General features: G+C 46.1%; 1 long non-coding RNA gene across 1 annotated transcript in view; it reads left to right on the top strand.

Annotated features, from left to right (window-relative positions):
- The window catches only part of LOC143787609 (uncharacterized), a 135855-nt gene that overhangs the window by 56966 nt on the left and 61641 nt on the right, over window positions 1-17248 (top strand). The window lies entirely within an intron of this gene.

Genomic DNA, 17248 nt, shown 5'->3' with positions numbered 1-17248 from the left:
CCCGCTCTGCGTAATGCGGAAGTAGGGCTCCCGCTCGGCATTGTGCGGCAGTGGGGCTCCCGCTCTGCGTAATGCAGCAATAGGGCTCCCGCTCTGCGTTGTGGGGCAGTGGGGCTCCCGCTCTGCGTAATGCGCCGGTAAGGCTCACGCTCTGCGTTATGCGGCAGTAGGGCTCCCGCTCTGCGTAATGCGCCGGTAAGGCTCACACTCTGCGCTATGCGGTGGTGGGGCTCCCACTGTGCGTAATGAGGCAGTAGGGCTCCCGCTCTGCGTTGTATGGCGGTGAGGCTCCCGCTCTGCGTTATGTGGCTGTAGGGCTCCCGCTCTGCGTTGTGCGGCAGTGGGGCTCCTGCTCTGCGTTATGCGACAGTGGGGCTCCCGCTCTGCGTTGTGGGGCTCCCGCTCTGCTTAATGCGGCAGTGGGGCTTCCGCTCTGCGTAATGCAGCAGTGGGGCTCCTGCTCTGCGTTATGCGGCAGTGGGGCTCCAGCTCTGCGTAATGCAGCAGTAGGGCTCCCGCTCTGCGTAATGCGGAAGTAGGGCTCCCACTCGGCGTTGTGAGGCAGTGGGGCTCCCGCTCTGCGTTGTGTGGCGGTGAGGCTCCCGCTCAGCCTTATGTGGCTGTAGGGCTCCCGCTCTGCGTTGTGGGGCTCCTGCTTTGCGTTATGCGGCAGTGGGGCTCCTGCTCTGCGTAATGCGGCAGTAGGGCTCCCGCTCTGCGTTATGTGGCGGTGGTGCTCCCGCTCTGCGTTATGTGGCTGTAGGGCTCCCGCTCTGCGTTGTGCGGCAGTGGGGCTCCTGCTCTGCGTTATACGACAGTGGGGCTCCCGCTCTGCGTTGTGGGGCTCCCGCTCTGCTTAATGCGGCAGTGGGGCTTCCGCTCTGCGTAATGCAGCAGTGGGGCTCCTGCTCTGCGTTATGCGGCAGTGGGGCTCCAGCTCTGCGTAATGCAGCAGTAGGGCTCCCGCTCTGCGTAATGCGGAAGTAGGGCTCCCACTCGGCGTTGTGAGGCAGTGGGGCTCCCGCTCTGCGTTGTGTGGCGGTGAAGCTCCCGCTCAGCGTTATGTGGCTGTAGGGCTCCCGCTCTGCGTTGTGGGGCTCCTGCTCTGCGTTATGCGTCAGTGGGGCTCCTGCTCTGCGTAATGCGGCAGTAGGGCTCCCGCTCTGCGTTATGTGGCGGTGGTGCTCCCGCTCTGCGTTATGCGGCGGTGGGGCTCCCGCTGTGCGTAATGCGGCAGTAGGGCTCCCGCTCTGCGTTGTGCGGCGGTGGGGCTCCCGCTCTGCGTTATGTGGCAGTAGGACTCCCGCTCTGCGTTATGTGGTGGTGGTGCTCCCGCTCTGCGTTATGCGGTGGTGGTGCTCCCGCTCTGCGTTATGCGGTGGAGGGGCTCCCTCTTTGCGTTATGGGCAGCACGCTGGCTCAGTGGTTAGCAATGCAGCCTTGTAACACTGCGGTCCTGGGTTCAGATCCCACCAACCCATGCTTGCGTGGGTTTTGTCCTGGTTCTTAGGTTTCTTCCCACATTCCAAAGATAAACTGATAGGTAATGCAGGTTGTGAGCCCCAATGGGGACAGTGATGATGTCTGTAAAGCAGGTGCCTGCATTTGGGACTGGCATGACTATTGGACAATACACCTTGAATTTGTTGTTGTGCCTCGACAATAGTGGGATCCCCCTGTACACCCTGATTTGGCCAATTTTTTTTTTTCACAGCAGAAAACAGGCGTGCTTGCATTTCTCTGCATTTCTCTGTGTGATCTGTAGTATTACTCCTTCATATTTTCCTATTTTGATGACTCGGTTGTATTGATATATTTTATTGCCGGCCCCTGTTGTGTTCCTTCCACAGTAATACATTGCGTTTGTATGTTTTCTCCTCTGTATGAGGCTTCCTGCAGCTTCTCCCTCCTTTTGTGTCGTTATTTGACTTTCTTGTATTTATGAGTGCCTGCAGACAAGTACTTAGAGGCCGGGATTTCCTCTCCTCTGCTTTTATGTCTGTGAAGCACGACTTCCAAGAAATATGAATAATCCCATTCTATCCATGTGTTAGATGGATGCATCAGTGGATTGCAGATTTCCTGTGTGGATGAGTCTTGTCGCGGGTGTGGGAGGCACATGCTCGTCTCCTGGAACCAATTAAAGGGACACTAAAGCAAAAGACTTAATAAATATTAGTAAAAGCGTGTGCAAGAAGTCATAAATATGTATGTAAGCTGTTGAGGTTTTAACCACTTCATGGCCAGACGGTTTTTACCACTTGGTTATCAGTCCTTAATATGAGTGGGATGCAGATTTCCTTCATTTTTATTTTTCTATTTTATTTTATTTATTTTTTATTTTTAAAAAGATTTTGCCTAACATCAATTCTTAATATAATCTAAAACACAAAGTTCGAGAAACGTCACCACATTTGTTCACTGGTTCTTGTATTGCACCTTAGCTTTATTAAAATAGATCTGAATTGCAATACCACAAACAACCTGAAGACATGTGTGGCGCTGCTTTTTTGTTTAACACAACTCGAAGCACTAAATTTAGATATTTTACCCCTAATTATGGTGCACCCCTTTAAGTGCCCGCGACAGAGGGGCATTAGTCACAATTCCTGCTCTTAATTTTGTAGTTTATGTTTTATTTATTCTTTTAACCATATGTGTAGTTATTTTTTTACTTAAGTTTGGGGCAATGGGGGGTAAGGAAGCTGTTAAGGTAGCTTAAGACCCCCGCTATGCAATAAATGGAAACGTTTTTCAGCAATCAACTTCTACGAAAAACCGTTTCAGTGCATTACGACGAGCAGATGATGACAATTATGAAGGAATTAACTTTCCTCAGTGCACAGGGGTTGCTGCCCTTTATCTCCAGGCCAATTTTAAAGGCCATGTTTCCGTAGCTCAGGTCACCGGTTGTCTGTAGCATTGCCAAGAACTGGACGGAGGGTCGACGTACGGTAGAAGGGCCTGTGGCTCCAGCTGTAATGGGATCCTACCAAGCTATTCTTAGCCACTGTCAACACAGGTCCAGCATCACCCTCTCCTATACTCATGGGAACACATGCTATGGTCACAGCTGAAAATCTACGGACAGGTGGGGGCCAACACCTGTTCCTTAAATTTCGTGGCTCAGCATTGACTAAGTGGGAGGAGGTCAAGCAGTGATGCCGGCCTTAAAGAGCGGGTACGATAAATCACTAGTAAAGGTCTGTTCACACATCAGGTTCAAATCATGATAACTGTTAAACTGCAGTAACCTAAAAATTGTAGCACCTCAGTAGCTTCCGGTAATCAGCCCACACTGATGGTTTCTGGTCCTAGGATGCTTCATCAACAGCGACTATACTTAAGAAGCAAAAAAGTAGGAGGGGATGGCTAGCAAAAGGCTATGTGGGCATGCAAAAAAATATGGATGCACCACGCTTCGAAAAATTGTCACGTGTGGTAAAGTCCTTCCGGTAAATATTTGGTTTTAATTTCTTTCTGGACCACCATTTTGGCTACCTTATGGGTTGTCACAGAGGGCTCTCAGACTCGTGAATGTTAAAGCCACCCATTAAAGGCGTTGTCCACTATACTTTAATAAATTAAAAAAAAAAATGGGCCCATGTTGGTCCTAAAATATAACACACCGGACCCCCTCTGATCTTCTGTATCGCTGTTGATGTCCCCCTCTGGGCTCCTGATGATTGTGTCAGGTTGCCATTGATTTATCTCCAGTGGTCTTATTCTGTCTGAGCCAGGAATATGGACTTTCTTCTGAAGTTACGAAAGTGGACATCACCTAAGAGGAGACCAGAAGATCTGCTGGAAACACCAGTGGTTGGTGAGTGTGTTTTTGTTTTTTTCTTAAGGACCACCTTGGTCTGGCTTTAAGAAAGTCATACAACTAGTGTCAATCTGAGCCTGACAGCGTTTATTTTTGGGGTCCAACATCCGTGTATCCAAGATGTATCATCAAGAACATATAATAAGGTATTTGTGGCTCATCCATCACGAAGAAGACCCCCGTGGGAACTGATGAGCCGATGATGAACTTGAGTGTCACCTTCAATGGAGTTGTCTTCTGCTGCACCAATGTAGCTCATTATAGTGTCCTTTCCTAGGCCTTGTTTGGCAATTCACCTGGAACGTCTGGGAGACTCCCGTCAAAATGGACAACCGACTCAGTTTCTTAAATATTCAGAAAAACAGCGGTACCAGAAGGTTTCCTGTGAGTGACAATGATATCCCATGATAGAGGTGTAAAAGAAGGCGAGGTTTGTAGGCAAAATACCACCTCCTTGAAAGGCCTTGGTAGACATTGACAAGCATGCCCTGGGCTGAAGGATGGATTGTCTTGCTCTATGGTTGACCAAGCTGGTCCTAGATAAAATCTGTGACTATGCAGCTAAACTGATATTTACCTTGAGGACTCCTGGAAAGTTGAATAACTTGTCTGACTGGTGGCCATATTATCACTTTAAGTCATTGGGTTAATAGAATTTTTAGGAGAAAATGGAAAGGGTTAAACTAATCCAGTTTTATAGTGAATTTTGCGTTTCACCTATTCAGGCATCAGCTCTTTGTAGCCTCAACAACGAGCCTTAGTGGAGTGAAAATGACCCACATATTCCGAATACAGGAGGAAAGAAGATCCCCGGCAGGTCTGTTATTGCACTCGCATCACCCGGCTGAGAAATTTGTGTCAAAGTTGTCAATGTTATTATCCAGTAATTGCGACTGTAAGAAACCGGATGCATAACCAAGTAAAGATCTGGATAGAAGATAGTAAACTATGTGGACTACAGGTTTGAAATTATCCGAATACTCCAGAGCTGCATTCTCAATGCTGCAGGTTTCAGAGTTTTAAAAGGGTTGTCATCTTACACACTCGACCTATAAAAACATGCGACTTTGCGGTTTACCTCTTATTCAAAATGTTTAATCCTATAGTTTATAACTTGCTTCCAAAGTTACCTGCCTTCTCATTGGTGGCTGGACATTCTAGGGAAGGAGCGCGCGCTTGTAAGCTCTGAAGCTTTGTACCCATCCACTCCACCCTATTGGCAAATAAATAGTGAGCGGAGCAGATCCCTGCTCTGTCCGGTGTGTTCTTGGGCTATCTAGTGACATAATTGTGCCTCATGCGCCAAACCAAAGACTTCACTGGTGAATGGTGGAAGCGGGAGCTGGTTGCTCCTTTCTCCACCATTGTAGTTATCTGTTTCTGCATCTAAAAGAGTTAGATTAGTTCAATCTCGAGCCACGGCGACTTGATGGATGAACACTCTGTAGGTAGATCAGTTCTGCCGCCTAGATAGGTCCACCAGGGTCTTCACCACCATTATCTTGATTGTATCAGGCCATCAGGTTGCTTGTCTTCCTCTTCACCTTGTTCCTTGTATTCCGACCATGATGTCCTTCTCCAGTGATTGCTCTCTTCTTGGTGATCCTCGCTTTGAAGTACATGTCTGGCTTAATTTGTTCCAAAGTTGATTTGTTTGTTCTTCTTGCCATCCATGGTATTGATGACATCCTTGCCCAGCACCACATTTCGAAGGTGTTGATTCTTCTTCGGTCTTGTTTCTTTATCATCCAGGTTTCGCATACATATGTTGCTTCAGAAAAGACCAGACTATGTACGAGCCGTGTCTTTGTCACCAGTGAAATGTTCCTCAAGTTGAAGACCTTAACCAGTGACTTCATGGATGATTTGCCCATAACCTTTGTCTTTTGACCTCTGTCATCTCGGCATCTTGAGTTCTCATCGATCCTTGTAGGTTGTGGTCCTTCACAACTTCCAGTTCATCCACGTCCATCTCACATGTGTCCCGATCTTAATTGGCAGTAGTCAACATCTTTGTCTTCCTTGAATTGACAGCCCTGCAAATGAGGGACTGTCCAATGGATGGTTGGGTGACATGCCTCTTAATAATCCCAGCTTGTTCACTGCCTGGAAGTGTTCTCTCTACACCGAGCACTGTATGGTAATCTGATGTAGAAAAAAAACTGCATTATTGGAGATCAGCTATGTTCCTGCCTTGCTGACTGTTTTCAATAGCGACTAGTAGAATTATGAATGGTGGTCATGCTGTATACACAAAGTTTCAGCTAACAACCAGTTGGGAAAAAAACACATCCAACCTATCGATCTCCTTCTTTTCGGAACTCAAAATGTAGAAATTGTTAACTTTTGTAAATACTAAGCCTGAGAAGAAGAAACCTTTCACTTAGCCCATCAGTTCCTGACCAGATATTGCCATTTTGGCAGCAATTTTACTAAATAGCTTGGAAGTCCATTTAAAGGTGACAACCAATATGGCTGCACTTTCCATCACTTTTTCAAAAAGTCAGCAAATCCTCAAAAAAATTCTATGTGTAAGTAAATTTAAAATCTGCTAAATTAAGAACTGTGGCTGCAGCGACTGATGTCCGTATTGTCAATTTTTACATTTTGAGTGTAAAACCCTTTTAGTGTTATGTCGCACATGCTCCATTTTTACGCTTATTGGCTTTAACTCCTTGTAGAAAATCAATGTTCTTAACTCTCTGTTATGGTAATGCTCACAAAAAGGTGTGGAAATTTCCATTGATCACACTCGCTAAAGGCATCAATATACATGGCGAGGAATCTGTTAAAATTACCCATGTATGTAACCTTATGGCGACATTATTTACATGCTGTAACTTACACACTACACAGGAAATGTACAGTACTTCTATGTGTCCAGTGTCGAATAGTCGCGAGAAATGCAGACGTGGGGACTCAAACATGTTCTTCGAGCACGCTGAAGGCACTGTTACCACATGAGCGTGCTCAGATAACACCTTATTCCAGCGCGTTCGCTCATCACTACCGCTCATGCCTTCTATACACAGCTGATCACGCAGGATCTACATAACAGGCTATGTCAAAGCTGACCCTTAACAGGCGCTCCCATCTTACTCCCTGTTTTTTATTAATTAATCTCTTATTGTTGCGCCATAAAATCTTTTCTAGACATTACTGATGTCTTGTGATATGGTAATCCCATAGTTACATCCCTGCACCTTCTGTAGATGCAATTTACGATTAGTACCCAAGGTAAAAGTACCGTAATTTCCGGTAGGAGCAGCCTCTTCCTTGCATGGCTGCCATTAATTTCTATGGAGGCCAGAAAACCTCTATTAGTGTTGGTAGCTTTGTGTATTTTCTGTAGTCATATTAATAGCATCTTAATAAGAGCGCTGTCTTCACAATGCTCCCCGGCTCCACCTAGTGGTGGCTACAGATATGCAAAATATGGGAAGTCTGGATCAGAAATGTGATGCCATGATTGTCAGTCTTGGCCAATTCATTGTCCGCTCCCTCCAGAAATGTGACAACGTGTTCTGGCAGCTCTGGCTCCTTGTGTAAGGCCAGTAAGGATTATAGGTGCTGACTATTCTGCAGCCTAAGTATCATGGACTAAGATTCTTTTACCACCACCCCCTCGTGCTTTTTACTGACAGTTGGATCCACCTTTTCTGCTCTCTCTCTACCTGCGTTCTCCAGGCATTAGTAATGCTGATCCCTGACCCGCGGCTTCCCGGCACAGACCTCCGCATCGCCCCGAGGAACATTTGTACCTTACAGACGGAGGACAGATGCATCTCCCCATTCCTAGCATTTTATTCATGGTTGTCAGTGCACAGGGGCAGTATACAAACAATGGTGCAAATTTATCAATATGGTCTCATTCTTAGACAGCGCAAAAGTAGACGAGACAGTCTGAAAGGCGCAGAATTTATCATGGAGGCTCCTGCAGGTGGACTGTCTCCTGTTTGGTTCTACTTTTTACTCTACTTATCAGTTGTCTTACTTTGTGCCAGAAATTTGCACCATGATTGCGGCACATTTTTTGGGGGCACATGCTGTCACTCTAGGACACGACTCTTATCAGCAAGGCCACACCCCTTTGTCAAACAATGAGCAGAAAGTAGCTATTTAAATATTTTGAAGTCATGAAAGACGTATTTATTTTTTTGGGAAATTACTCCAAAATTCTGGTGCATATAGGTTGATGTCTATTTAGGCTCTGACATTAAATCTAATTAATTTAGGGGTCTGACATCAGATCCAAAGAACTTAGGGGTCTGATAATTTAGGGGTCTGGCATGGCACTGGATTTCATGTTAGGGTATGTGCACACGTTCAGGATTTTTCGCATTTTTTTCGCTATATAAACGCATAAAAAACGCATACATATGCATCCTATCATTTAGAATGCATTCTGCAATTTTTGTGCACATGATGCGGTTTTTTTTCAGCAAAAAAAAACGCATTGCGGTAAAAAAAGCAGCATGTTAATTCATTTTGCGGATTTTTTGCGTTTTTCCCGCTATTTAATGCATTGGGAAAAACCACGAAAAAAACGCATGCGGATTTCTGGCAGAAATGTCCGGTTTTTGTCAGGAAATTTCTGCAAGAAATCCTGAACATGTGCACAGCCTAATAGGCTGCTTTGGGAGGTGCCAGTAAAATTTGTTGTCTGACTTCAGGGGTCTTGAGGGTAAGTGCACACGCTGCGGATTTTGCTGCGGATCCGCAGCAGTTTTCTCTGAGTTTACAGTACCATGTAAACCTATGGAAAACAAAATCCGCAGTGCCCATGCTGTGGAAAAAAACGTGCGGAAACACTGCATTGTTTATTCCGCAGCATGTCAATTCCTTTGTTCGGATTCCGCAGCGGTTTACACCTGCTCCATAATAGGAGTCCGCAGATGTAAAACCGCAGGTGGAATCCGCGGTAATTCCGCAGGTAATCCGCAGTGCGGTTTACCTGCGGATTTACAAAAACAGGTGTGGAAAAATCTGCAGACATCCCACCTATGTGTGCACATACCCTGAATGAATTCAAGGATGTTCTTTTATGGGTCTGACAACTTGGGGTCTTTTGGGGGCCACGCCCTTTTGGCTACTTACTTTACTTACTTACATAAAAATTAAGAAGAGGCCGTATCTCAACAACAGGGAGGAGCAGAAACAAAGGAAAAACGTCGCCGGATTCGGCAGAAGAATGTCATTTACACCAGGTAAAAATGTAAAAGCTATTCCATATTTATAGTAAGTGACAGGTCCTCCTTAAAGGCACTCGGGCCCATCAGCAATGTCTGTACCTTGTTCGGCCCCTGGTAATTGACCTGCGTTCTTTCATGTCAGCTTGGAGGAATGCTCCACTAGGAATGCGATTACCTGCAGTTCACAAATACCTGTATTTTATGTGAAGGGTAAAGTGCCGACATTCCTGGGTGCAAACACAAGGAAGAAGCTGCGTATTAGAGGCCGACCTGACTGCAGAGTCCTCACCTTCACCAACAGGACGTAATGTGTCTAGGGGAGAACATATGGGGTGCAATGGAACCTGCCACTGTGATTTTTGTTTGCACATAATATCGAAAAAAAATCCCTATGTGTAAATTAGCGTTATACAGTATTGGAGGTTCGTGCACCTCCATGGCCTCCTTAAAATGCATTAATATACCGTGTGCACGAGACCTTGGAAGGCTGGGGTGTACTGATTTGTGGATTTTTCAAGTTTGCAAAATCTCAGAGTTTAGGCCACAGGTTTATGAGTAATCGGCAGGACGTTATGTGGATCATGTGGGTCATATGGACACATCAGGATGGGAGCTCAATATCGAGGTGAATAGTCATGTTCCCATTCACAGCCAGCAGAGGTATTAACAATGGCGGGGCGATTAAAGCTGAAACTAGCAAGTCACAAAAAATCAAAAACTGGTTCCAACTATTTGCAGCTGACTTGTTTTATTTTTTTGTGGGTCTCGGGCCTCACTCACACGTCTGATTTATTTATTTTTTTCTCGTGCAAGAAATTCGGACCGATTGTTCTGATCAGTGTCCTGTGATTTTTTTTGTACTTGGAGAATTAAAAAAATATATATTTCTCCACCATCTCCCTTCTGACAGTGCATGAAAACCGGACTCTACTCTGATGTCTTTCAAGTGTGATCCGATTTTTCAGATTTTTTTTTTTCATGGATCCGTTGACTTGCACTACTGATTTTAATCCGACGCTCGGATCATAATTGGTCGTGTCTCTAATATTTGCCGCTGACCTCTCTGTGCGAGGAAAAAATTGGATAAGTGAATGGACCCATAGAATCTCATGGGTACGAGTTGTATCTGTGAAAACGCTGCCAGCACTCATACCCAAAAATAGTCCATGTGAATGAAGCCTCAATGCGACTCCATTTAGTTGCGTTTTGCCACGGTGTAGAGGCGGCGCACGGCGTTTTTTTTGTGCGCACGATGTATGCGCCACCTCCAGCGGCCATCGTGTGCCGCAGCATTTATTCATAATACTATAGTATTGTGCTGTTTTCACCACCATTTTTTTTTGCTTTCCTGCAGAGTTTTTATGCGCCTTTGAGCAATTTCTCTAGAAATGATCATTACGTATAACATTTGCTTTGCTCGGGGGGGGGGGTGACATGTTGCCGCTGTCAGAGCGGTTAATCGCTGATAGACATCGCAGCATGAGGGTCCGTCCATCAGGACTGTGTCGCACCTCTGCTCACTGCTCCTCTGACGCCTAATTCCATGGGAAGGGTCATCCTCGTGTTAGCATCTACCTCCTGGATAAATGGCATCGACATGATGTTGGTTGTCAGCGCATATGTAAATCATTGTCAGCTGTGTCCACATTTCACCGAGATTTGGGGTCTCACAGGGGTGTACAGATCTTAACCTAAAGGGAAGTTTGGCGGCATCTGGATTTAATGCTTTAAGGAGATTGTTGTCAGCGGTTAGAGGATTAGGATGACGCTTCTGTGTTATGGAGACGATATAGAATAAAGAAAGACAAAAAAAAAAAAAGTAATATAGCAAATACAGTACACCCATCAGCTGTGCACGGAGTCTGGAGACAGCAAACTCCAAGCTGTGAGATTTCCATCGCTGAAATGTTCTGGGTCCGTTCACACAGGCCAGATTTGCAGTGGATTTCTGCATGTTACAGTATCGTCACGGTGGGTAAGATTTTATGAAATCTCATTCACACCCTGCGGAGAACACACAAAGCGTAAAATGCACTGGCGGAAACACAGAAAAGGGCCCCTGTGCGAGAACAATATATGGGCCCTTTGCAGCCCAAGAGCTCCTAAAAATGCAAAAACTGCCCCTGCTTTGGAGGTAGAAATGGCCCCCCTTACCTCTTGGGACCCTAGATGACCACACAGGTTTCTCCATTTATATGTCCGCCCCTGGTAAAATGATTCCACATCTGGAGCCTGAATCCAGATTCACTGCGGATTGCAACTGGTGAAGTTGGCGCTAAATCCGCAGCGGAAACCGCAGAAAAATCTGCACAATTTAATTCAGATTCTGGCGCTTTGGAAACTTTCCAGCTAATATGTTTCATGTGGATGTATTCTGAGGCTGGCCATAGAGATAGAGGTGGGACAGTGATCTCTCTCGATTCCCCCCCCCCCCCAATGTGGAGAGCCTGAAGCCCCCCATACACGTCCGAAGCCATCCGCTCACGTCCATGTCATGAGTCTTAAAGGCTTATTTCACCTAAATGTTCTTTCTCATCTGTCAATAATAACAGTCTGGGCTCCTCCGCTCTGATTTCAGCTCTGAAGGCCGGTCTACTATGTATAGACCACTGATTTTGGAGAAATGACCTGCTCCTATTGTCTAGCTGCTGATGGAGAAGTCGTTCGGCGACGGCCATCCCCTGTGTAGGACCCGCCTGGGATATTTTGGGCCGCCTTGTAGTGACTCACACGTCGGGCTGTGTTAGTGTTATGTCTGCGGCACGGTATAGAACATGTGTAGGGCGTGATGGTGTCCTATGGTTTATTACAAGGTGTGCTACTATAATCGTTTGTAGTTTATTACAATATAAATATTTACGAGCTCGTCCGATAGATCGGCTGATGTCATGTTTATATTACCGTCTACCACAACAAGGGACCCACAGAGCGGAGCGTTTCCCCAGGAGCAAAGCAAAACCGCCCAGTACAATTTTCCATCGCATGGCGGTATTATTTAGGTATTGTGGATTTAAGTGGGTACATATTGTCTTGGACACTGCATATGAACTGTGCACTTTATGGTACTGTCATGTGAGCCGTGTACGGTATTATTGTCTTGGCAATTACTGGCAGTATTATTATAATAGTTTATCTTCCAATGTAATCTAAAAGCAGCATGATGTAGCGGCAGAGAGCCTGAATCCAGCGATGTGTCACTTACTGAGCTGATTGCTATTTTTTCTATTGTATATGTAGCAGTGCTGAGTTTTGTGTAAATGTAAAGTGCCCAAGTGAGGTAGTCGTGGGCGAGCTCCTGCCCCCACTCGCTCTGGCACTCTACAGACGACACGTGTCCCCTTGCCGGTGTGCTGCTGTGTGGGGGGTTCATCACACTTTCTTCTGGCCCATGGGCCTCCATTGACTACAGGTTTTCTTCTTCTTCTGGAACCTTGGGTCAATCAATCCAGGGGGCACAGGATTAGAAAAAACAATCAAACTTTTACTTGGCAACTGGCAGTCTTTACAATAGGCACATGGGATAAGACCCAGCCGGTTGTTATCTTTCCATCAGGTATCGGACAAGACTTCAGTCCTGGTTCTCGGTATGAGTGTCCCTCTTGCTTCTTCCCTAGCACTAGGAACTCTTCTCCACCAACACCACTAGCAGTGCACCCAGATTCCATCACCTCCCGCCTCCTAGAGTTTGAGTCCATCCTTCCCTGTAGCTTCACAGGCTTTAGTGTGTCCAAGGGCCCTGACGTCCATCTTGAGGTTCCCAGGCCGGCATACTGAGTCACACGGAAGGTTATTTTTGGCAATCCACTGCCCCAATTATTAGGCCCACCTTGTCCCTAGCAGAATATTGCGTGAGACTGCTGCTGCCACTTCACACTACTGTCATCCACTGACCTTTCACTTCCTGAACTAACTCTCCGTTCCCCCTCCCCAAACTGGGCCGGCCATTACAGCTAACCCTGCCTAGGCTAGACTGCAGCCCCATGGGTGTTACCCTTGACAACATGCATGAATATAAAATAAAAATACATTTAACCCATCAGTGTCAGGGAGCAGATCATCAGCTCCACCACTCCCACATAACCCCGCTCACACCACTCCCACATAACCCCGCTCACACCACTCCTACATAACCCCGCTCACACCACTCCTACATAACCCCGCTCACACCACTCCTACATAACCCCGCTCACACCACTCCTACATAACCCCGCTCACACCACTCCTACATATCCCCGCTCACACCACTCCTACATAACCCCGCTCACACCACTCCTACATAACCCCGCTCACACCACTCCTACATAACCCCGCTCACACCACTCCTACATAACCCCGCTCACACCACTCCTACATAACCCCGCTCACACCACTCCTACATAACCCCGCTCACACCACTCCTACATAACCCCGCTCACACCACTCCTACATAACCCCGCTCACACTACCCCTACATAACCCCGCTCACACCACTCCTACATAACCCCGCTCACACCACCCTACATAACCCCGCTCACACCACTCCTACATAACCCCGCTCACACCACTCCTACATAACCCCGCTCACACCACTCCTACATAACCCCGCTCACACCACTCCTACATAACGCCGCTCACACCACTCCTACATAACCCCGCTCACACCACTCCTACATAACCCCGCTCACACCACTCCTACATTAGGATGTACAGTATATGTTCAATGGAGGACCATCCGGTGGGCCAGTCCAACCATGTGTCCGTTATCATTAGGTGCTGAGGCTTCTGTTGAAGGTGGCGACCATTTGGCCAACAGCTATCACTCCGGACATGCCCAAATTATTTTCAGACCGGCCGAGGAGTAACTATAGTGGGTGCGGAAGATGCAGTCGCACCGGGCTCTGGAGCATAGGGGTCCAAAAGTTCCTTAAGGCCCATAAGAAAAGGCCGATGCTATAAAGACCTGTGATAGGGGAGCTGTTAAGAGATTTTCGATTTGGGCCCCCAACCTTTAAGTTACTCCCCTGGCGGCAATAGAGGTAGCGGGACAGTCACTTATCTCCTGCATGACACTGAAACCCATTACGCCCTATATTTCTACCTCCAATGTCTGATGTCGGGGCAAGTCCGACGCCCCCATGCACATGAAATAGGTGTAGAAAGTTGATCACAAGTCCTACAAGCACCTAGTTCTGTTAGCACCTTTAGCAGCTGCCACCTGACATTTCTCCAGGTCTTGTTCTCACCTTTTATGCGTTTAGTAGGAGGCGCTGACACTTTTATTATCGCGTGTTACGGGGTTTTACTTCTGTATTTATATTTGGAAAACCAGTTGTTAAATCGCCAAACAACCTCCAGGAATATCTTGATCACATGATTGAGCGATTACATTTTATGACAGGATATGGTGGCATTACCCAAGTAATATTGATTTATTTTATTATTTATTTATTTTTTAAGTGTTTTCCTCCTTGGTGTGATTTATAATTAAAGGCATTGGTTTATGGAAGGTGGAAATGATGTAAAGATTTAGGTACTGGTCTCCAATATCGGTTGCAAAAAGTCAACCCATCAGATTTTAAACCACTTTTTTCTTATATGGATGAACTTTTAGGCAGAAATCGTTTTGAAGCTATAGGGGCCCAAACACATTGGACTACAGTCGGCCAATATCTACAGGGTCCTCCGGCACACAAATGTGTATGGCCGCACTGGCCAAATGATTATCGGGGAAGATGTCAATTGGGCATGTCCGGTTACGTTGTACTCTCGGAGATAAGAGTAAAATTCAATTCTTCCCTGATATCATCTGTTGGGGGAGAGGCGAGAGACACCGATACACATTAGTCTGTCGGTCAATCATGATATCGGTGGATTCGGCAGGTCCTTGGACCAGAGATATTCTTTACAATGTCTGGGAAAAGAGACACCACTTCCCAGAGTGCAAGCTCTTTGCAGACCCTGAATCAGCAGGGGATGCTCAGTCACAGGTGCTAAAAAGACAATAATGGCACAAACGATTTTTTTTTTGTCAACTCAAAGGTCTAAACAACTTACAAGTAGCTTTTTTAGGACCTTATTCACACCTATTCACCCCCATGTCTTTGGTTACACAGATGTGGTTGGGTAGGCCCTAGTGATCTGTCTCTCTGGATGTATCAGATTTTACACTTAAGGTACCTTCACACGAAACGACATTATAACGATATCGCTAGCAATCCGTGACGTTGCAGCGTCCTCGCTAGCGATATCGTTTCGTTTGACACGCAGCAGCGATCAGGATCCTGCTGTGATGTCGTTGGTCGCTGAATAAAGTCCAGAACTTTATTTGGTCGTCCGATCGCTGTGTATCGTTGTGTTTGAAAGCAAAAGCAACGATACCAGCGATATTTTACACTGGTAACCAGGGTAAACATCGGGTTACTAAGCGCAGGGCCGCGCTTAGTTACCCGATGTTTACCCTGGTTACTAGCGTAAAATGTAAAAAAAACAAACAGCACATACTCACATTGCGTCCCCTGCAGTCTGCTTCCTCCTCTGACTCAGCGCCGCAAAGTGAAAGTGAAAGCAGCACAGCGGTGACGTCACCGCTCTGCTCTCACTGTACGGCGCTCAGTCAGTCAGGAAGTGGACGCAGGGGGACGTGAATGTAAGTATGTGCTGTTTGTTTTTTTTAGATTTTACGCTGGTAACCAGGGTAAACATCGGGTTACTAAGCGCGGCCCTGCGCTTAGTTACCCGATGTTTACCCTGGTTACCAGGGGACCTCGGCATAGTTGATCGCTGGAGAGCGGTCTGTGTGACAGCTCTCCAGCGACCAAACAGCGACGCTGCAGCGATCGACATAGTTGTCGCTATCGCTGCAGCGTCGCTTCGTGTGAAGGTACCTTTAGTAGTGATGAGGTGTCAGATCTTAAATAAAGGGGTTGTCCACGTTTAGAAAAACATAGAAACCTAGCTGCTATCTTCTGCAAACAGCGCCACCCCTGTCCCTGGGTTGTATCCGGAATTATAGCTCCCCTCCGTTGATGTAAAAGGTGCGGAACACGGCGGTGCTGTTTTTGGACTGAAGCAACCATGAACAACTTTTTTAACTTCAGGTTTCAGACAAACCTTATGAAATTTTCACCTGAAAGCTTGGACTGAAAGTGGTCTGGAAACATTAAAGTTCCCGAGCCTGGCAATAGCTTGGCATACCAATCATGAAACCTCTACCTATCAAACATCTCGCGCCAACCTGGGAAGAACCCAAAAACTGTGGATTTTCCCCATCAGGTTTTGTCGCAGGATTTTGGTGCTAGAAGAAGGGTCAGCCTTTCTCAGGCGTCGGCTTCCAAACTCATGGTGTGCAACTGTTTACACCCCCACACAATTTTCTACCCCCCTACACCCTTATATATTCTTCAAAAAATCAGAAATAAGCTTCTATGCTCCCATCTGTTTTGGCAAGCCTCCCCTTTATTAATGGGGCTGTCATGTGTAACAGGGCTGGTCTCTTCCACCTGGGATGTGCCTCACCTTTTACAGATTGATCGTAATGGAGTGAGGATATCTACCACTCATGGGTCCTCAGGTACTTTCCTGATCTCCGAATGGTTAGTCCACCTGTATCTTGTGTTAAAGCTGCCATTGGACCTTGAGCAGACCCATGCACAGTCATACAATAACTTAAGTGTTTCCTGCCTTGCACTGATGAGACCACATGAGGCTGAAACATGTCTTTCTGTATCATACGTCCAGTATCTTGAACAAATGTCTTATGAAACTTTTGCTATTTCAGAACCTTGTTGAACCTGACTACGTGCAATTTTATGATACATATTCTGGTGATATAATTATTGGCATGTTGAAGAATATAATTGCAAAGTCACAAGGAGTTTACAACTTTTTAATTCCCTATGATTAATAATTGAATGGTTTCTGGGAAGCAAATCAAAACAGTCCAAGAAGGAGTGCCAAGGTAGCGTGCAAGGTAAAGCTTACCGTATGAAAAGAAAGTTGGGCTGGGATATGGACCTTAGGATCAAGAAATAATCCATCAAGAGGTATTGATTAAAAAAATCTGATTAATAATTACACTTGGAACAGTCAGAGATCCAAAAAAACTAATTGGTTATAAGACAGGAGATTCCAAGCAACTAGTAGTATTATTCTTAGGATTGTTCAAGAAAGACTTGACTCTAACCTGAGGGCAAGAAGTCTTGGCAGTGCCATCATTTGTACGGCCTTTAGTAATCAGATTTTTGGGTGGAAA

Source organism: Ranitomeya variabilis, chromosome 8 (genome assembly GCF_051348905.1).
Source record: "Ranitomeya variabilis isolate aRanVar5 chromosome 8, aRanVar5.hap1, whole genome shotgun sequence".
NCBI classification, from domain to species: domain Eukaryota; kingdom Metazoa; phylum Chordata; class Amphibia; order Anura; family Dendrobatidae; genus Ranitomeya; species Ranitomeya variabilis.
This window is presented reverse-complemented; position numbering and strand designations above follow the sequence as displayed.